The sequence below is a fragment of the Chrysemys picta genome, chromosome 10, assembly GCF_011386835.1.
Source record: "Chrysemys picta bellii isolate R12L10 chromosome 10, ASM1138683v2, whole genome shotgun sequence".
Lineage (NCBI taxonomy): Eukaryota > Metazoa > Chordata > Testudines > Emydidae > Chrysemys > Chrysemys picta.
Genome location: NC_088800.1, coordinates 58,823,269 through 58,844,234, shown reverse-complemented (window position 1 = coordinate 58,844,234; position 20,966 = coordinate 58,823,269). Strand labels below are relative to the sequence as shown.

Below are 20,966 nucleotides of genomic sequence, written 5' to 3'. Positions count from 1 at the left end.
GTTTATTGTCAACGAAGCACGGTGCTAATGCCCTGGCTCAATGTTTACAGGTACACTAATACATGTATGCCTGTTGCAATGGACTAACTCAGTTAAAGGCAGAATTTTCCATTATCCCCTAGGCCTGTCAAAGTCACTCCCTCTGAGATACATCTTTAGCACAGATACGTAATTAGTTTGTATTACCCCTGACGTATCTAGGTGCCACCCTCTGATGTATTTGTTTGCCACTCATTACCTCGTACATGTTGGTTTGATCAAAATATGTCTATCCATCATGCTGTAATCCTGATCTTATCTTTAGAATGGATCAGTGTGTTTCTGTTATCTTTGGGGAATGTGCTGGTATCAAGGTGTTGTGGTACCACCTTTCTGAAATGTGTTTGCATAATTATTCTTATGCCTAGCACTACTTAGGAATGTGTGCCAGATTCTGTGAGCAGGGCCTGCCTCTTGCTCACAACTTAACTTTGCTTTATATTAGCAAGTTGTGACCATTACTTTAGCCCAGGCCTCAGGGCTCATACCAGGCCTCTAATACAAGGCCTTTTGTTTCAGGCCCTCTTCTTACTACATTAACTATTTCATATAGAAGACCCATACTGCTAAATTAAATATAGATTTAAATATATGTCCCTTCTTTCGAGGGGACATGAAGGCTGGCCTTTTGGTTAAAGCTGTAAACTGGGAATTTGGGAGATGCGGGTTAAATTCCTGGCTGTGCAACAGGTTTTCTGAAGTGACTTTGGGCAAGTCACTTCATCTCTCTGTGCCTCAGTTTCCCCATGTAAAACAGGGATAATAAACCTTCCTCTCTCCCACCCTTTATCTGACTTGTCTATTTCGATTGTGAACTTTTGAGGGTAGCAATTTTTTCTTACTATGTGTATGTAACTCTTTAGTCTTTGGACACTTGGGTAATGGTCCAGAGAAGAGGCATCTCTGACTGAACACTTTCATGTTCCATTTAATTCTGTATAACGTAACGGAAACTGTGTAAGCACTTGCCTTCACTGTGCACTAGAGCATGACATTCAAGCCTTACCTATTGCTTAAAGGCTAGGTAACTTTCATGTAAGCAGTGGAAGGGATCACCTTGATTGCTTCTCTGCCTTAGTCCCATGACAGACACATGGGGCTTACTGCTTTTTTGTGACGCAAACTGGTGAATCCCAGATGAATAAGGAATTCAGAGCATCTTGGATAAGAGACTCACAAACAAGAGCTCACATGAGATGTTTGCAACTGGACTTTGTTTCTTAGTAGGGTATAGAAATACTATCAGGAATATAGAGAGGGAGTCAACCAGGGTGGATTTGATTTAAATCACTAGTCAGGAAGACTCGATTTAATCATGGATTTCTACATAAAAGTGCATTTCTTGTTGGTTGTTATAACCTTAATACATATTCTTCACAACTCAGAGAGAGATATAGGTTTCATTTTTAGAAGGTACACACTGTACATTTTTAAAGTGATTTATTTTGAAAAATTTTCAGATTAGTTTTACAGCTATATCAGAAAATGAATGATTATTTGGTTATTTCATTTACCAAAGGTAATTGAAGCAGATATTTATGAAGTCATTGGGAGGTGAACTATCTCCAATTCAACAGGTTAATCATTAATATTTGGAGGATTTTCTTGCCATGCTGTATTAGGAGAAGATCATCACCAGACAGACATTTAAATTGTTTTATTTAACTAAAACAACAACATTATGTATTCTGGATTTTTTTCTTCAACAGCAAACATAACATATTTTAACAAAACAAGCATATGATTTTTTTAATTTAGTTAAACATTCAAGTTTTTTAAAATCAGGTTTGTTTTGTTAAAATTGTTTTTAACTAAAATAATTAAATGAAATTTAAAAACAAAAAACAAAAATTAAATAGACTGTCAGCCAGGTCAACATGAGAAACTTAAAATATTGGCTTCTGCAGCTAACTCAGTCATCTTCGCCTTCATTTTCCTGTTTGTTCATAATCTGGAAAAGAAAAACAAGCCTTCCTGCTTTTTCAGGTCCCAAACGATTTCTCAATTTGTAATGAATTAGTCCAAAGAAAGAAAATATTCTTTCCACACCAGCAGAATAAGCTACTGCTGTTAAAAGTGAGATCATCACTTCAACAGTCACTGAATCCAAGTGCTTAAATGACTTCCACCAGTTCACTGCTGTGACTCTCTTTAAAACATCATCAGCAAACATATATTTCTTGAATGGTTCACCTTTAGCTCTGAAGTTTATTATAGTTGGCATTATGGAGCGATGATTGGTGGATGTCCATGTCATAGTCAACTCCTCTTCTTCAGCAGTTAAGGTTTGACCCTGGTACCAAGTATTGAGAATATTTGCAAGAAAATGAGCTGGAGATATTGCTTGTCCCATTCGTTTTTTTAATGTTCGTAATTTAACTCTGTCATTGCATATTTCTCTTTTTAAGATCTCACCCAGTTCCTTCCAAATTTCAACAGCGTCAGCAATAAGCCAGCTATTTCCCTGCATTTTGTTCAAGGCTACAGAAATAGGCTTCAGGGTACTCAGCATCTGTTCAACATTTCTCTTAAGCCCAATGTTGAGAACTTTGGCTGTGACAGTGCCATCTATTTTTTCACAATTTTGTTCACAAACTGTCATCAGATTAGGCCAGTTCTTGATATAGTGCTCAAAACAGTCTACTACTGAGTTCCATCGCACGTCTTGTGGGAAAGTTAGCTTGGTTCCTCCCACTTTTTTCAGAGCAGCTGCTGAAAAGTGGTTGTTACGGAAATATTTTGCAATTTCAACAACATTAGCCTTTATTCCTGGAACACTGAAGTCTTTGGCTAGGAGGTGCATCAAATGAGCACTGCACCCGTATGTTATTAGCTTGGGACTCTCTTCACTCTCTTCTAAATAATTTCTTCTCATCTTGGATACATTTGCAGCATTGTCTGTGACCAAGGTGAGTACTAGACATTTGAATTTTTTTCCCCACAGTTTGTTATAGCTTTTACTGCTACTTCTTGTAAGTATTCTGCTGTGTGTGCATTTCCTGGTGTATCAATTGTTTCTGTAAGCACATACAACAGGATCATTGTGGACATTGCTCCACCCATCAAGACTCAGGTTAACAATTTCATCCTCTAGATCTTTTTCACACTGCTCAATTTCTCTTTCATACACTTTATCCAGCAAATTGCCTATGACATTTGGGTGGACTGTATCCTGGTCTTAATGACTGAACCATATTAATGAAGTGTGGGTTCTCAATCATACGGAAAGGAGAGTTTGTTGCATAAGCAAACTGGGCAATTTTTTCATCAATTACCTCTTTTTGTAATCTGCTGGTTCTTATCACAAACTTATCTATGGTTGTTTTTGGACGATGGAGGTTTTTTTGTTTGTTTTTGCTACAGATGATATACTGTGGCTATGTGACATGCATGATGTGACTGAAACACTATCATTAGCAGATAACTCTGAAACTATAGAAAATGATGGTGATTTTGAAGGTGGATAGTCTTCAGAATCCTGTATGTTGAGGATGGATTCTCCTAAACAAAATAAGTCAGTGCAGTTATTTAATTATTATTACCATACTGCTCATTTAGTATTACTCATGGCATTCACTGACAGTACTACTTTAAAGGTGAAATTATAAAAGGAAGATCTGCCTATTTCAGCTATTTATTTTTTATCACAACTGCATCTAAAATGATAGTACCATAGAGTAGCAACTATATTTTTTGCTCAAACATGAGAATTCAAGAATAGTCCAGAAGGAAGACAGACAGTCCTTAAGAAAGAAGTATGAAATAAAAAAGTTTACCAACCTGAAGATCCTGCATGTTCAGACATGTTCCTTTCATCATCTTCAAAGCAGCTTCCTCCTGAGAAGGAACACTTTTCATGATGTTGTTTCATTCAGGCAACCAGGCCTTGCATTTCTTTGTTGCACTGTTTGCAGTTTGCACGCATACCTGTCTTACCCACAGGTAGAGGAACTTCTAGTTTTTTTCCTTCTAGTGAGAGAATGGTATGATAGATCTCAAATCATTGGAGGCTACCCTCAGAAAGACCTCAAGACTTCTGGAATATGCTGCTCAAACAGTTTCACTTTTGTTTCTACTGCCTGTCCCTCCCTTCTCACATTTATCTCTAGACTTCTTCTCCTGGTCCAGATCTATTCCGCCCCCCACCAATCTTCTATTCATTGAACTTTATGAAACTTTGCACTTTTAGAGAGAGGTAAGGGATTGACTCTGTGTACACAAATTTGCAGAGGGACAATAGGGTTGAGGTCTGTTCTTTCTCACCTCTATATATTATTTATTTATTTATTTAAAAACATTTTTACTGTTAACAAGCATGTTACCTCTGGAGAGAGAAATCCACAGTTTGAGAACTGCAAAACTAAGCATCTCTGATGGTATCTTCTAGACTGAGCACTGAGTCCCATTGGGTAGATAGAAAGATTAACCTAAATAATCTATACAGAAGCCCCTGGAACCTCATAAAATTGGGTCCCTAATCCATGAACTATTGGAACTCATTTACAAAACTTTTCTTAAACATTACATGAATATATTGTCTCATTTTAGAATTAGAATTTATAATCCCTATTCCATGAGATATCTTTGAGCAATAATGTATCTTAATTAAAACTATCTTTAGATAAAATGCTTTTGGAGGAAAAAAACTATCCAAAAAATCCGATTTAAATAAAAAAAAATCCGATTTTTTATTAGTAAAAAAACCCATTGATTTTCATTCACCCTGGAGTCAATTTTTTTATTTAATTTTTTATTATAAAACTTTAAAGAAGGTTTATTTGAAATTTTGGATAAAGAGTTGGATGGCTCATTTTATTCCAACTGGGTCACTCCTCTTTGAATACACTTATAAAAAAAATTTTTTTTTACAAAAATAATTTAAGAAAAATCTTCAGATTAATGGAAATTTACTTTACTTCACATTAGGCCTTTTCCAAACTAAGATGAATATTTTCCGTATGTTCTCGTGTTTTTGTTCCTGTGCTGGACAATATTGCAGGAGACTATTTTCCTGTTATTTCTTTTCAATTTAAAATTCTCTTGCAAGTGGCTCCTCTTCTTGTTCTGTTTTTCTTTTTGAATGTGTTAGAGTGATTGGCTATATTCCAGATAGAATTGCTTGGGGGGGAAACGACAACTTGATCAAGTAGATTGGAAAATAAACACTTACGCATAAGTTTAGAAAATAAAAGCCAAAGCTTGAGGGGGGGGGGGGGGGGGAAAGAGGCCACCTTACCCGGGCAGGGGGGAAAAAATCAATTGATAGTAGTCATAGGAAATGTAACACTGGAGGAAGAAGAGAGAAAACCTAAATGCCATCTAGAATATATGAACTCAATGATACAGATCTAAGGATAGGAAAGATCTGAGTTAGGGAGATTGAAGGTGTTCAGAATAAGAAATACAATATCAGGATTTTAAGTATGAATAAATGCAAAGCACCAAGCCACTCCCTCCAAACCCACAAGTCTACAGAATGAAGAACTGAGTTTATTAAAGATAGAAAGAGTAAAGAACCATGGCTTGTATCATACTTTAGATAGGATACCAAAAATGGGAAGGTGGGATAAGTTGATAAAGAAAAGTAGAAATGACAAAGATGCGAATGATGCATTTGAGATGAGCAGGAGGTGGGAATGTTTCTCATTAGGGAGAGGACGTTTCCTTATAGGTCAGGAATCCAGGCTATGGGAAATAGTTTCATAACTGCTAATCCAGACCGGATTCTTGCAAGAGGCTAAACATCTGGTGGGAGAGTCTGAGAGGACATTCAACTCCTATTGATTTTATTAGGTCCTAGAGCATTTAGCATTTAATTACGACAAGTCAACTTGTACATAGTGTCTGTAGCACACTGTACCAATGATTCGGGTATTCTCTATTGGCTAGAATATAATAGAAGAGTGATAACCCAGTTCATGGAAACTAGGCCATGTTCTCTGCTCTCTCAAGTTTATATGTTTGAATGAGAGAAATGGGAGTATGGTGGTTCATCAGAGCTAGTTACAAGCTCCCCAGTTCTCTGCCTGATTCCAGTTTCAGCAGCCAGCAAAGGTCCCCAAAGCATCATGTGCCAGCTCAGGATAGGAGAGTTCAGTATGACCTGTCCACTCCTCCCCCTTTGTCATTTCACCAGGGCCTACAAGGAGAGTAGCAAAGGAGTTGGCTATGCAGGCTCTGTGGGAATCATAAGCTAGGGGGGATGCGCCCCAGTTTCCATTCACTTCATGTTGTCTGAGCTATGCCAACAGAGTGGAGGGGACAGAGAATCTTCTCCCCTACATTTGTCCTTTAAGCTGTACCCCAAGACAGAGAGAGACAGACACACACAGCCTAGACCCATGTACAGCAGTTCTAAAAATGTAGATTATAAAGTTCTTTGGAGCAGAGATCTGTAATGTTACTTTTCCATAGAACTGTACACCACTTCTATGATGCTATTAAGAAATCAACAACAAATCTAATACACTACCAATTATGTGCTGAGCTTGGTTAGTCACCGAGCCAGTGAATTAATTAATATATCTTTTTTAAAAACATGCACGAAAAACACATTTCACTCAGTAGAACAACGTACCGTAAGCAATCTGGAGACAAAAGATTACACAATTACCTTATTACTTCTAACACAAAAGCACATATTTTCACTCATTGTTGATGAATTAAAAAATCTTTTTGTTTTGAATCTGTAACCTGGAAATACAAGTTACTGTGAAAGCTTTTGTCAACCCTTTTTGTTAGGTTTTGAAACCCTCTATATGTCTAATCACGTTTTCAACCTACCTTCTAGTTATTCTTTGTGGAGAGCACCTCTGAAATACATGGAATGTGAATGAAGAAAAGTAAGATCTATTCTCTCACCTTCCGATCGTTGTGGCACTCATGTTCATGATGGGAAGGGCCCTTTGCGGGCCGGCACCCCAACTGCGGGGGCATCCGGTGTTCAGCAGGATTGGGACCCTCTTCCTTTTTGCGCACCTGGATCCAGGGATCAATCGAGACTTCCCTCCTCGGGGTGGCCAGGGTGCGTGCCTGGCCTTCTGTGTGTGGGGCCGTCTGGCCGAGATCTCCTTTGTGCGAGGTCAAGCGGCTCCAGCAGACCACCCAGGGGTCCAAAAACCCAGGGAGCTGTGAGGCTCAGCAGGGCCAAACATGGTCGCGAGAGCAAGCAGGAGCGCGCTGCGGTCCCGCACCACACCTGACGGGCCCACTCCACGCACACACCCCGGTGGAAGGTGGGGTGGCCGTCAGCAGAAGGTGGGACCCTCATATTGCCCTCTCACTAGAGCCCCAGTAACCCCTGCTGCTTTCCCTACCTGGTCGCTGACTTCTTCTCTAGTGCGTTGCCTGGAAGGCAGACACGGCCTCTGCGCCACGTCATCACATAAAGGGCCACAGGGAAAAGCAGGGCGAAGGGGGGCTTGAGGGGGCCCGGCTCCATCTGTCTCCCAGCATCCTTCTTCGGTGTGACCCAGGGCACTGGGGGGAAAAAAAGCAGTGAGAGGGCCCCCGCCCTCTCTTCTGCCAGACTCCCCTGGCTATCACGCGGAGCACCGGGGAATGTGGGGAGAGAAGTTAAAGGGAGGTGCCGGGGGGGTCTTTACGGCCCCTTGCCCTGTCTCTCTCTCTCTCTCTCCCACTGGCTTTAACCCTGGGTGTAACCCGGACCACCTGGGAAAGCGGGGAGAAGGGGGGCTCTCTTTGGAGGCTCACCCTATCTCTTCCGCCATCCTTCCTTGGTGGCTCCCGGGGCACTCTGTGGGGGAAAGCCCAGGGAACCAGAAGGTTGTCGGAGGAGAGGAAGATACTTTTAAAAAACAAACCCACAAACCTCTTGCAAGCCAGCAGACTGACCCAACTCCCCTTGAAGCCAATTGGAATCTTGCCATTGGCATCAACAGATCTGGATGAGGTGCTAGATCAGGGGTCGGCAACCTTTCAGAAGTGCTGTGCCGAGTCTTCATTTATTCACTCTAATTTAAGGTTTCACGTGCCAGTAATACATGTTAACGTTTTTAGAAGGTCTCTTTCTAGAAGTCTATAATACTATTGTTGTATGTAGAGTAAGTAAGGTTTTTAAAATGCTTAAGAAGCTTAATTTAAAATTAAATTAAAATGCAGAGCCCCCCGGACCGGTGGCCAGGACCTGGGCAGTGTGAGTGCCACTGAAGATCACTTGCGTGCCACCTTCGGCACAAGTGCCATAGGTTGCCTACCCCTGTGCTAGATGAATATTAGACTGAAGAAAGTGGTGAGCAAATAAGCAATCAATACTAAGGTATAGTAAATTCAATTAGTAAACAAACACTCCCACTGCCAGCAGGCTGTTCTTTCAATGGCTGATGAAACTGCATCCGAAGAAGTGGGCTGTAGCCCACGAAAGCTTATGCTCTAATAAATGTGTTAGTCTCTAAGGTGCCACAAGTACTCCTGTTCTTTTTGAGGATACAGACTAACACGGCTGCTACCCTGAAACCTGATGAAACTGTGTTTCCTTGAGTGATCTTGTTGTGCATATTATCCCTGTTACCAGCTTTTTGATATTCTGGTCATTTAATTAAGTTGAGAAAGTAATCCAGTAAATACGTGGCTGCTGTTCGCGAACTCAGATACAACAGCTTGATCCAGAGTCACGTGTCTTTCACCCAACACTATCAAAACATAGAAAAGGAATTGCACTGAAGTCATAAAGCCCAAGAATTAAGTTTTTAAAAATATAGATAAATAGATAGATAGATAAAATTAAAGGAAATTTAAAAACTTAAAGTCATTTTGAATCAAGAAACTGAAAACAAAAAACACTGTTTTTAGGATTCCCCCCCTCCCCCCCAACTGAAACAATCTGGCCAAATCCATGTGAATTCATGCAATGTTTTGGTGACACCAAATCTGAATTTTTCCATGAAAAAAATGTCATTCAGAAAATTTTGCATAGCTCTAACATACAGATTAATGCTAACCAGACCGTCCTTCACCTCAAACAGAGCTCCCAGTGAAGCCACTGGGAGATCAGCCTGAGTTAAAAGTGAGTAAGAACTTCAGGGTTTGCTCCAGTTGGAATTTTCTCCTCTAAGGACAGAGTGAAAACAGAGGCCCTAATTCAGAACAGCATCCCAAGTATAAGCACTATCCTAAATGTCCATTCAAAGTCCAAATGTTGCTCTTCTCCAGAACCATGTGGATGATCCAACAGTCTTCAAGAACCAGCACAACTCTTGCAATAATGTCAAATGTAGTTGGTTAATACCATCAAACAATGCTTTGCTCCGCACATTAATTTTAGTGCCATAGACACCTTCCATTGGGGACGAGAAAGGAAAGTTAAATCCATTCCCCATGCTACTAAGCGAATGCAATTTAATTTTCATTTTTACAAAAAAGGCTGGTGTGACTCCACAGAGATGTGAGAGTCACATGCTGAATGCTAGTGTTTGGGGAGCTATTGAAGTAGAAGTAGTTGATATGAATGAGTTTAAATAATGTATATTTTCATAGCAGAAGGTTAAGAAAAACTTGAAGCTTATTTTACATGCTCCACAGGGCTCAGGTTAACTTATTAACATACAAATAAGTATATTTTACTTTGCTAAGCTTCAAGGAGATACATTCTAATGAAGCTAGTACTTAAAAAGTCCATCCACTCTGAACTGTGTAATTAATCTGGTGCTTAGAAAGGCATACAGTAAAACATGTCTACAGAACCTACGGTACCAGAGAGACCAGAGGAAAATGTTTGTGTGTTGTAGGACCAGATGTTCTTGATACTAAGGGACTTACGCAATTAAAATAGAGTAAGGTTAAAAAAATGTCTCTACAGGCACTTGGCCTTTAGATTGACATTAACGTCCATGAAATAGAAAGAATGGTATGACATATGCTGTACCTGTCATTAAGTGCCAGGGTAGACTGGCCTGATCACATGTCAGGATGCTAAGCTGCAAGCACAAACCCGAGCAGATATGCCTTTTCCTTGGTGCAGATTGGCAAATATACTCTTATTTATATATATATATATATATAACATATATTCTTCAAAGGCCTGATGGTGAGTTTCTGCCTGCAGTGTGGTTAGGGAATCACAGAACAGGCAGACACCTATATTAAGTGTAGGTCCTCAGTTTTAGAGAAGGAATAGGGCTGAAGTAGTGGTTGTTGGTGCTGCCAAGGCTCAGGGACAGATCCAGGGCCAAGACACCCTGAGGAGCTTTGATTTTTGGTTTTAAATTTGACACACCTTAAAGGGGCCTGATAAGTGCTGAGCACCTGCCCTCTGGAAAGTAGGCCTCTTTTGGATGTTTACAATTGGGTACCCCAAAACTGAACCACCATCCACCACAAGTCACTTTTTATAACTTTAGCTACCAGACCCTGTGAGCGTTCATAGTGACCCTGCCAAAAATCACAAAATGCTGCATCGTAATTTGCGAAGGGGCACCTAATGTCTATCATTTCCAATGTGTCTGTTATGGAATATTAGGCATTGGACCATATCTTTAAGCCACGGCTCACATTATAAGGGGGTTGGAGGAGGAACTGTGCTACAGCAAGGTCAAAAGATGATTTCTGGCTCCCTCGGCCATAATTTCTCCAGGAATTCTAAGGGAACATACAACTCCATCCTTTGAAAACAACGCAGCGTGAACCTCTGTGCAGCCTGGCTTCAGTGCCAGCTGCAGAAGGAAGTGGGCCCAATGGATCAAGGCCCGGTATTAGGGGTGAGCAATTATGGAGGTCAATCTGGGGCACCAAATCAACATCCGGGGAGAAAAGTGAAGTGAAACACATGAGTGACGTGCCCCTTTGGCTTTTTTCCCCTCTCACTCAGCAGCTCAGGGAGCGATGGGGGGGGGGCACCAAAACATTTTCCATCTTGGGCAGCAAAACATGTAGGCCAGCCCTGCCTGGACCTACCTTTCTTCACCTCCTTTGGGCAGGCTAGCATCAGCACTAGCTTGTAGATGAGTGACTTAATGCCTTGTATATGGAGGTGTTGCAGAAGGAAGCCTCACTGTGGGCAATTTCCCACCCCATAATCTCACTCATCACTGGCCCAGCCATAATCTGGATTTAGTGTCTTTATTATAAAAAAAATAAAGAAATGTTCAAATTTGTCCCTCAGCAAAGTCTGTGCAACTCACAATGCTGTTGCTGCAGACATCAAACAGCAGCTGTTATTGAGATTGCTGGACACAGACTCCTGTCATTTTCTTCTGGATCTGTAGTTCCCAGGTGAACTAAACCCATCTCTTATTGCCAAAAAAATATCACCACAGAGGCTGTTCCTGGACTTCACTCACGGACACTGCATACAAACACCTAAGCTGCGCTTTTAGAGCTCTCTTCTATGACAATTTATCTACTGTATTCATGAAATACATTAATAATACACACACTCAGCATTCATTTGTCTTGCATTTATAATCCCCTTTAGGAACTGGTTGTGCGTGACTAGCAGTATCATGAATATGGATATAATGCTACCAGCAATATATATAACATAACAAATGAAGATGCAGAACCAACAGTAGCTCAGACTCAGGACTGTAGAAGGGAAGGGTAAACTGGAATGGGGACCAGTTCCTGTTGCTGTGCTGGTTAAAAAGCTTCCCTCTCCCCCATGTGCCCTGACTGCCAGGTTAACCCTACAAGGTACTGGGAATGCTGGCCCAAATCCAGCAAAGCATTGAAGCATATGTTTAATATTACGGATGTGAGTAGTCCCACCGAAGGCAGTGGAGTTAAAATAGATTTACACTAGTGCAACAGATCAGAATTTGGCCCTAGAACGATCAGACCAATGTAGCAAGTTGAAGTCTTTAGGACTTCTTGGAGTATTTGTAATGTTGATAAAGCATAAATTAGTTGAGACAGCTAATAAAAGAAAAAAAAAAATCTCACAATCTTCTAAGTGTTGCTAAATTTTTGTGTGTCGGTCATAAATTTGTTGCTATATTTGGTTTCGGTCTTTGTGTCAATTCTATTCCTACTTATCTTAAGAGCAATAGAGTTCAGAGGAGTGTACAAGCCCAGGATGCTTATGGTGGGGAGAGATCCTCCTACCTTGCCTGGTAAAAGCTGGGGATCCCAGATTAACAATGATTTATAGCATTTTATTCTGGCCCAGGTGATTCACAAGATATTGAAAGTCTATCACTGCATTGATACCACATTGTCTTTCTGCCACCACCTTAATGTCACCTAATTCTTCAGTGGCCACTAAATCAAGATCATTTTTAATTGGAGCCAATCCTATACACACACTATTATTTATTATTTGAATTGTGGTATTGGCTGCCGGTCCATGTCCAATCCCCTTGAGCATGGTACACACAAATAAATGAAAAGCTGATCCCTTCCCCAAAGAGCTTAAAACCTAAGTATATGATGAGAAACAACAGGTAGATACAACAAATAGAGTACAAGGTAACAATGAGATCATTATGACTAATGCACTCTATCACTTGGAAAGGTGACAGATTACAACCTTTCAGACGGTGATGGCTGCACGTATTGCACTAATTTCTGATGCTGGTTATATCAAATGCACGCTGGATTTGAAGTGCTGTATGGTGGAAGTTTGGAGGGTAGGTTACTGTACAACTTGAAAATTATTTTTCAATATTGTTGTTGGTACTGCATGGCAAATTTATAAAATGCCTTAGTTTTATTGGATACACTATTGAAATTGGGGGTAGAGAGAAAGGTAGTAATATAATTGGGTCACTACATCTCCCCTTCAATATGTAAGTAAGTGGGCTAACTCGTGTCTCTTCTATACCAGGAGAGACTCCACACTGTGTTACAATGCAACAAAAACATAGGTAGAAATTGTGTGCTGAACTAAAAGAGCAAAGTTAGCATGGGCTGTTCTGGGAGCAGAATGCATATCATTTTCCTACCATGATACTTAAAGGCATGAATCACTGGGATTTTGGCATGTAGCCCTGTTATTGTTTACTATTGTGTCAAGGCCCAATACATCTCATGAAATTCAGTGTCTACCAGGTGCATTAAAAAGTGTAAATAACCTTGTAAACATGTACAGCTGCACAAAGGCCCAGACTTGCAGCAGCTAAACCTTTTATTAAGAGCCCCTGCACCATTTGAAGGCTAATATATGAAGCCTCCAGATAGCTTGAGGCTCTGTCATCAAAAGTCAGGAGTCTCCATGGCAAACTCATCCTTCTTCACCACTTCTGGGGGAAGAGCTCAACAGGTCTCAGCAAAGCCCTTGCAGTGTATTGAGAATGCAGATAACTGTACGCACTGCACAAATGTATGCAACGGGGCAGAAATCTCATCATTTGTCATTCTTTCTGACCCCATAAAAATGATTTTAAAGGCTTGGAAAGAGCAGCAAGGCAAAAAACATACAGGACATGTCCACCTCCAAGACTCCTGCCCCATCAATGGTTTATGATCAGCAATCCATCAGCAGTGTGAAAGCACTTCAGAGATGCATTAGTAATACATCATTAAAGTATTGTCACTTTAGTGATGAATTGTACATTGGTAAAGTGCCTTCTCTCTCAAGACATAATGGGCAAAAACAAACAAGGGGAGAAAAATTTCTTCTGACATGGAATAATTTTTTAAAAGGGTGCATGCGATGCATGCACACCTTCCTTGATACTAATTTGCTGTGCTCCTTGTCTAATAATTTAAACCAGTGCAGAGTGAGTGTGAAATGCTACGAAGACAGCATGGAAACTTTTACACTCACTTTGCACTGTTGCATAGAAACATAGAGCTGGAAGGGACTTTGAGAAGTTGTCAAGTCCAACCCTCTGCGCTGTGGCAAGACCAAGTAACCCTAGACCCTGACAGTCAACCTGTTCTTAAAAACGTCCAATGATGGGGATTTCACAACCTCCTTTGGAAGCTTATTCCAGAGCTTAAATTACCCTTATATTCAGAAAGTTTTTCCTGATAGCTAACCTAAATCTGCCTTGCTGCAGATTTAGACCATTACTTCTTATCCTACCTCCTGTGGTCATGGAGAACAAAATCAGTCAGTCCTCTTTATAACAGCATATTTGAAGACTCATCAGGTCCCCACCCCAGTCTTTTTTTCCCTCAAGACTAAATATGCCCAGGGTTTTTTTTTTAGCCTGTCCTCACATATTAGCTTTTATAAACTTTTTATAATTTTTTTTGCTCACCTCTGGACTCCCTCCAATTTGTCCACCTCTTTCCTAAAGTGTGGCACCCAGAACTGGACACAATATTCCATCTGAGGCCTCCCATTTCACCAACTCACTTAATCACCTACTTCCATGGGACTTAAGTTCAAAGCACTTTGCTGAATCAGGGCTGCACTTGATTTAGTCTTTTGACTGACTCAGTTCAATGCTACTAGTACCTCACTTGAAGGAGCAATACAACTGCTCTCAAATTAAACAAAGGCAGAAAAAAATGTATCAAGCTGTGAGAGCTCAGAGAGAAAAAAACACTTAACTAGAAAGGAAAATATCTTTATACTTTGTGAGAGCACAATTAAAAGTCCAGGAGAAGCTCTCCAAAAGGAATAATAGAAGCATTTGGAAATTCTGTGTTTTTTCTGGGCACAATTCAAGCTCCCTCTCCTTCCTTGAGTGATCTCCCACTCAAGTTAAAAAACAAACACAAAAAAAACCAAACCCACACACTGAACTTTCCCATTTTAACCCCCCTAATTATTGGCAGCTTTTTACCTCAGGTTTAGGAAGAGAATTCAGGGAAGGCTGAGAAAGTCCCTTTTGCCAGAACTCATATCTCTAGCAAACAGCTCTTGGAAGCTCTGGTACAAATGAACGGGTGCTCACATTCTGTGTGCGTGTTGGAAATTGCTCCTGAAAAGTTCCTGATCTGTTGGGTGTTTTCCATATCTTTCTTCTGCTCTCCAATATCAATGCACTTTTGGTCATTTACATCCATTTTTGGATGCCAAATAAATCATTGCATATTTCACTCCTTGCTATTGTAAGTCTTTAAGTATGTGAAAAGTATGAGAAAAGGCTGCCACTGACTAAACCTCTCAACTCACACAACAGCCCTGGCTGCCTATCAATAGGACAGATTCTCTTCCCAAAAATCAATGTGTTTTTAATGTACAGATGCAAGATAGTTCTTTGCCACACAGATGCAAAAAGGAGAGATCACGCTGAACTGGAGATACTTAGTGCACCAATGTTTTTAAAATTGACTTTTGTGCATTGACTTCAGAAGCTCACTTAAACAGCATTCAATTTTCTGAACACTGTAAAAGCTGAAAGTGCATTTTATTGAATCGCAACTGACCTTTAATTTTGGGGCAGGATTTTTAAAGCACAGACTGACAACTGAGTGGCATTGCATTCTGCAAAGCAACCCACCATGGGGGGGAAGGGGGAGGAGAGGAAAAAGTGCTTCTACTTTCTGTCTCAGCCTGTGATATTTCCAATTACCTTATTAACCAGGATTTTTAAGCAAAGTGTTCATTGAGTTGGTAAATTAAAGAGATCCTGAATTTATTGCCTGTGGGTTCATTTGCTGTATTCAACAGATACCATGCTAAATGAATTCCAAGGGTAATCACTTGTTCTATCCATACATTACATACTCGTGATTTTATAATAAATGAGATACACAGATGTGTGCAATATTGGCGAATTTGTTAAAACATACTTATTAGGAAACAGTAAGGCAATTGTTTAAATCAAGGTTCCCGAATACACATGTTTTTGTTGCAAGAATAATTCTTGTAGGTTAAACAAATAACTGATTATTTAAAACTGGTTTACTCAGGTTTAATAAATATGAATTTTAGGTGTATATATTATACGTCAATAAATTCCATGGTTATGAATTAGTTGGTGTTTACTTAGCATGCAGTCAAATAACTGTAATTGCATCTAGATTTGCAAATCTTAATTTAAAGCTATATTGATACTTGGCTGCCAAGAGCTGCCAAGCACTTTTCTGTCCAATGCTGGTCTTGTTGGAATTTCTCTCCATTTTTGGAATATTGGGTTCAGTTTATTCTTTTCCACATATTAAAACCATGCTCAAAATGCAGGGCAACTTTCCCTTTATGACTCTTCCCTAGCCACAGCTAGGCTAACAGAAAGGTACATGATTAATATGGGTTCTCATATCTCTCCTAGTTCTTCTAAGCTTCCTACTCCCACTGTTATAGGATATGGGTATATTGAAGAAAAAAAAGTGTGTTCTTAACTCGGGTGAGTTAATCCATGTTAGCTAACTCAGGTTAAGAGAACAGTGAGAACATTGCAACTCTGCTTTAAACTCATGTTAGCATCTTGAGTTCAACCCCAGGCTGCCTACAGGCAGGAACTCAAACAGCTAACCTATGCCCTGGTCTACACTGGGGCAGGGTCGACTTAAGATACGCAACTTCAGCTACGCGAATAGCATAGCTGAAGTCGGCGTATCTTAGGTCGACTTACCTGGCCGTGAGGACGACGGCGAGTCGACCGCTGCCTCTCTGCTATTGACTCCGCTTCCGCCTCTCACGAGCTGGAGTTCCAGAGTCGACAGGGAGCGTGTTCAGGGATCGATTTATCCGCATCTAGATGAGACGCAATAAATCGATCCCTGATAGATCGATTGCTACCCGCCGATCCGGCGGGTAGTGAAGACCTGCCCTGAGTTAGAAGCAGAGTTGCCATCTCTTCAGTGTAGGCATTCGATGCCACTGATCCAGTCTCCATTGGAGTGAATGGTAAAACTACCTTTGACTTCAGTTAAAGTACAATCGTAGCCCATAAGGCTAGACTTTATTCACTGCCCTGCCTTCATTGTATTGTGCGCTGAGTTGGAGTGTTGGAGAGGGAGAGGTATACCAACACCTTGGCACACCCACAGGAGTCCGCGTCCAACAGACCCCCGAAGACACCATCGTGGAGATCCTGCGAGACGCGGCCCAAATCGACTCCTCCCTGCTCGCCTCCTGGCAAAAGATCAACACCCTCAATATCTTCCTGATCCCCCACATCTCCGTTGTCCTCAGGGGATCGGACGTAGCCAAGGTGCCCCTGAACAAGGCTGACAACACCAACAGGCAGCTGGTGAAGAAGTGGCTCTACCTTCCCCAGAGGGCCAGCACGGACATCATCTACATTTCCCACAGGCAAGGCGGCGCCAACGTACCCCGGATGGGTGACCTGTGCGACGTGGCGGTGATGACCCACGCCTTCTGCCTCTTGACATGCCTGGACCCAACGGTGAGGAGCATCACGCAGGAAGCCGTACAGGCCGTGGTCAGGAAACTCATTGTCAGGGCCTCCTTCGAGCAGTACATCGCCACTTACCTCAGAGGCTCCCTGGAGGCTGAGTTTGGGAGAGAGGGGGGAGACCTATCCTCTCTCTGGTCCCACGCCCGCAACATCTTGAGATGCCTGGATAAGAGGATCGGCTGCTGCTGGAAGTGGTGCGAGGAGCGCTGGGAACTGGGAATACTGGTACCACGCTTAAAGACCCTGGACCACACCATCGTCACCCCGACCACCAGAGCTATGCTGGAAAAGACCCTGAAAGACACCATCTGCTGCCACGATGCCGAGAACCTCAAGCGGAAGTTGGACCAGGGCAAGGTGTTTGAGGTGTCCAGCAAGTGGGACGCCAGAAACCACTTCCTCCCCGGGGGCAGCTTCACCAGGTTCGCCAACTGGCAGTTTGTCCACAGGGCCCGACTCAACTGCGTTCCCCTCAACGGAGCCATATGCCACGGCAACCGAGACAACCGCTACAGGAAGTGCGGCTATGCAAACGAGACCCTGCCCCACGTCCTGTGTGGATGCAAACAGCACTCCGGAGCCTGGTGTCACCGCCACAATGCCATCTAGAACAGGCTGGTGAAAGCCATCCCGCCGTCCCTGGGGAAGATCACCCTCGACTCCGCTATCCCCGGGACAGACAGCAGACTGCGACCCGACATCGTCGTGATGGATGCAGAAAAGAAGAAGGTCCTCATCGTAGAGGTCATGGTGCCTTTTGAAAAACGGTCACCGGCCCTCCACCAGGTCTGAACACGGAAGGCGTCTAAGTACACCCCACTGGCCGAGACCTTGAGAGCCCAGGGCTATGAGGTCCAGATACACGCCTTGATCGTGGGAGCCCTGGGCTCGTGGGACCCCCACAACGAGCCGGTTCTGAGAGCGTGCACAGTCGGTCGACGCTACGCTCGGCTCATGAGACAGCTCATGGTGTCCGACACCATCAGGTGGTCCAGAGACATTTATACAGAACACATCACAGGACACCGTCAATATCACAATGAGTAACCAAGACCACCAACCAGGAAAATAACCCACTTCCTTCCCTGACGGACCAAGGGACGCACCCCACCCATGTACTTATCCGCTACACCGATACTGACTTGGACTCCTTATTCATTCCATGGGTGGCATACCTGAGCCCACCAATCCACTGACACTTTAAAAACCCTTGCACCCCAATCTGGGTCTATGCAGGTTATGCGATATGTATGTATATTCTCATCCTTGCAAACGATACCTGTAACCCCCCATAACCCAAGCCTGACCCCAGATGTACAGTACCTTGCCTCTTAACTCGCGTATATTTCATTTTAAACATTAACTTTAATATAAATCTATTCACTGCCCCGCCTTCATTGTATTCTGCGCTGAGTTGGAGTGTTTGTGACTGTGCTAAATGTATTAATAAACTATTGATAAATACAGAAGAGTTCGTATAGAGTGAGTGTTGCTGCTGTACACATTGGGGACCCAACTACATAATAATTTGAATCCTACTGGGCTTGATCTTGGGACAAGAACCTTCTCAACCCTCAAAGTGATAACTGGGAATTCTTAAGCAATCAATAGTATTAATATACAATCTATGGATCAGGCTAAAGGATATCACCTGCATTACAACCCACATTCACTGTAAAGCACTTAAGCACATACTGAATTTTATGCATATGCTTAAGTCCATTCTTCTCAGCAAGGCACTTATGTACTGTGCTGAATGGGTCCCAAAGCAACTAATACTTTTGCACCTGCCTAATATCTTTCATCCAAGGATCTTGAAGCACTTCACAAACATTAACTAAACCTCTAAGCACCCCTCGGAGATTGAGAATACTTATTCCCATTTAGCAGATGGATGAGCTGACGCATAGAGAGTTTATGTGACTTGCACCAGGTCACACAGCAAGTCAGTAATAGAGTTGAGACTAGAACACAGGAGTCCTGCTCTGCACAGTGTACATCCACAGTAACACTCCTGACTACAAGATTACTCAGAATTTACACCAGTATAAGTGAATTTGGCCCCTGCCTTCCAACAGGCTTTCCGGCTGTTAAAATTAATGGCATGATAATACTTGGAAGGAGACAGAGCAAAATAGAAGTTCTAGAGGAGAAAAAAAGACAGAGAATTCATCAGTGATCAACATGAGCTGCTTATGTCAACACACACATGATCTTTCCCCTGCAAAACCTTGATTTTAATTTTATCAGCATGGATGGGTGAGGGAATATCTTTTATTGGACCAGCTTCTGTTTGTGAGAGACCAGCTTTGAGCTTACACAGAGCTCTTCTTCAAGTCTGGGAAAGGTACTCAGAGCGTCACAGCTAAAACGAGGAGCAGCAGATTGTTTACCATAAGGAGTTAACACATACGGTGTGTTAAACACGTTGTGTGAAAAATGTCATGCCCTAAGTTAACTCAACTTAGGCCCTGGCGTAGACCCCTCTAAGTTGGTCGACAGAAGAATTCTTCTGTCAACCATCATTACCGCCTCTCAGAGAGGTAGATTTACTTCTGTGATGGAAGAACCCCTTCCATTGCTGTAGTAAGTTTCTACATATAGCAGCGCAGCTGCTGTGCTGCAGCCAAACCACCATAGCATTCCTACTGGAGACATAACCGGAGACTTGTGTATCACTTTAACAATACTGGTTCAATTAAAGCAGTATAACTTGTGCCTGTAGACAATCCCTAAGATGGGAATATTTCATTGTATAACCTCTCCGGGGTTTTGAACAGCCAGATCCACCCTTCACACTGCTCATCCTACAATAACTTCAGTATTGTGGCCCAGCTCTTTAGTCCTCACTCACATAAATGCCTATTGGTTTCAGTAGGACCGCTCACTAGGTTGGAAAGTTCAAGACCTAACTTTTTAACAGTGGATCTAACTAACTCACAGCATGTGTCTGTCAAACCAATTTACCTTAGAAACACAGAGGCTACATCATCTTCACTGCCACTAGAGGTGTGATTTGTAGTTCATGTAGAAGTACCTATGCTAGCTTTAATCTAGCTAGCTCACTGAAAACTGCAGCAAGGACGCAGCAGCATGGTCTGCTTATCCAAGTATGCACTGGAAGGGGTGGGGGAAAGAGCCAGGCAGGCTTGAACAGCCCACGCTACACTGTCCTCTCTCTTCTATTGTCAAGCAAGCTAGCACAAGTATGTCTACACACGGTGCAAATCACACCTCCAGTTCCGCTGCAGACATAGCCTTAGCCAAATGTACTGTGCACAGAAGCATCTTGCTGAAGCTAAAAGTAACATCTTTTAGATGAGACACAACCCAAGTTCCTCCATCTCCTCATTTGTAGTCTCTGGCGATCTCTTCCAGGGCGTTTTGTTGGTTTTAGTGTAGGCATGTTAACCACAGTGTCCTGCGTAAATTCCAGTTCAAGTCATTACATTCCATACCTAAAATCATCAGGTTTCCTACTCCTCATAAACAAAGCAAAGGTCAAGCAATAGTTCAGGCTGGGATGAGACACACTCAGGGACAAAGGAGGCATGGACAACTTTCAGGGATGATATTTTTCTGCATTTATTTCAGAAAAAATGGCAGTAGCAGTGCTAGACCTATCTGCTGGAATCCGTGCATATGGCAATGGTGACACAGTACAATCAGCATAAAGGTGCCTTATACCAGTATAGCTTATTCCCTTTCCTG

General features: G+C 42.0%; 1 protein-coding gene across 21 annotated transcripts in view; it reads right to left on the bottom strand.

The window, feature by feature from the left end:
• The window catches only part of RBFOX1 (RNA binding fox-1 homolog 1), a 2,478,424-nt gene that overhangs the window by 2,382,823 nt on the left and 74,635 nt on the right, over window positions 1–20,966 (bottom strand). The window lies entirely within an intron of this gene.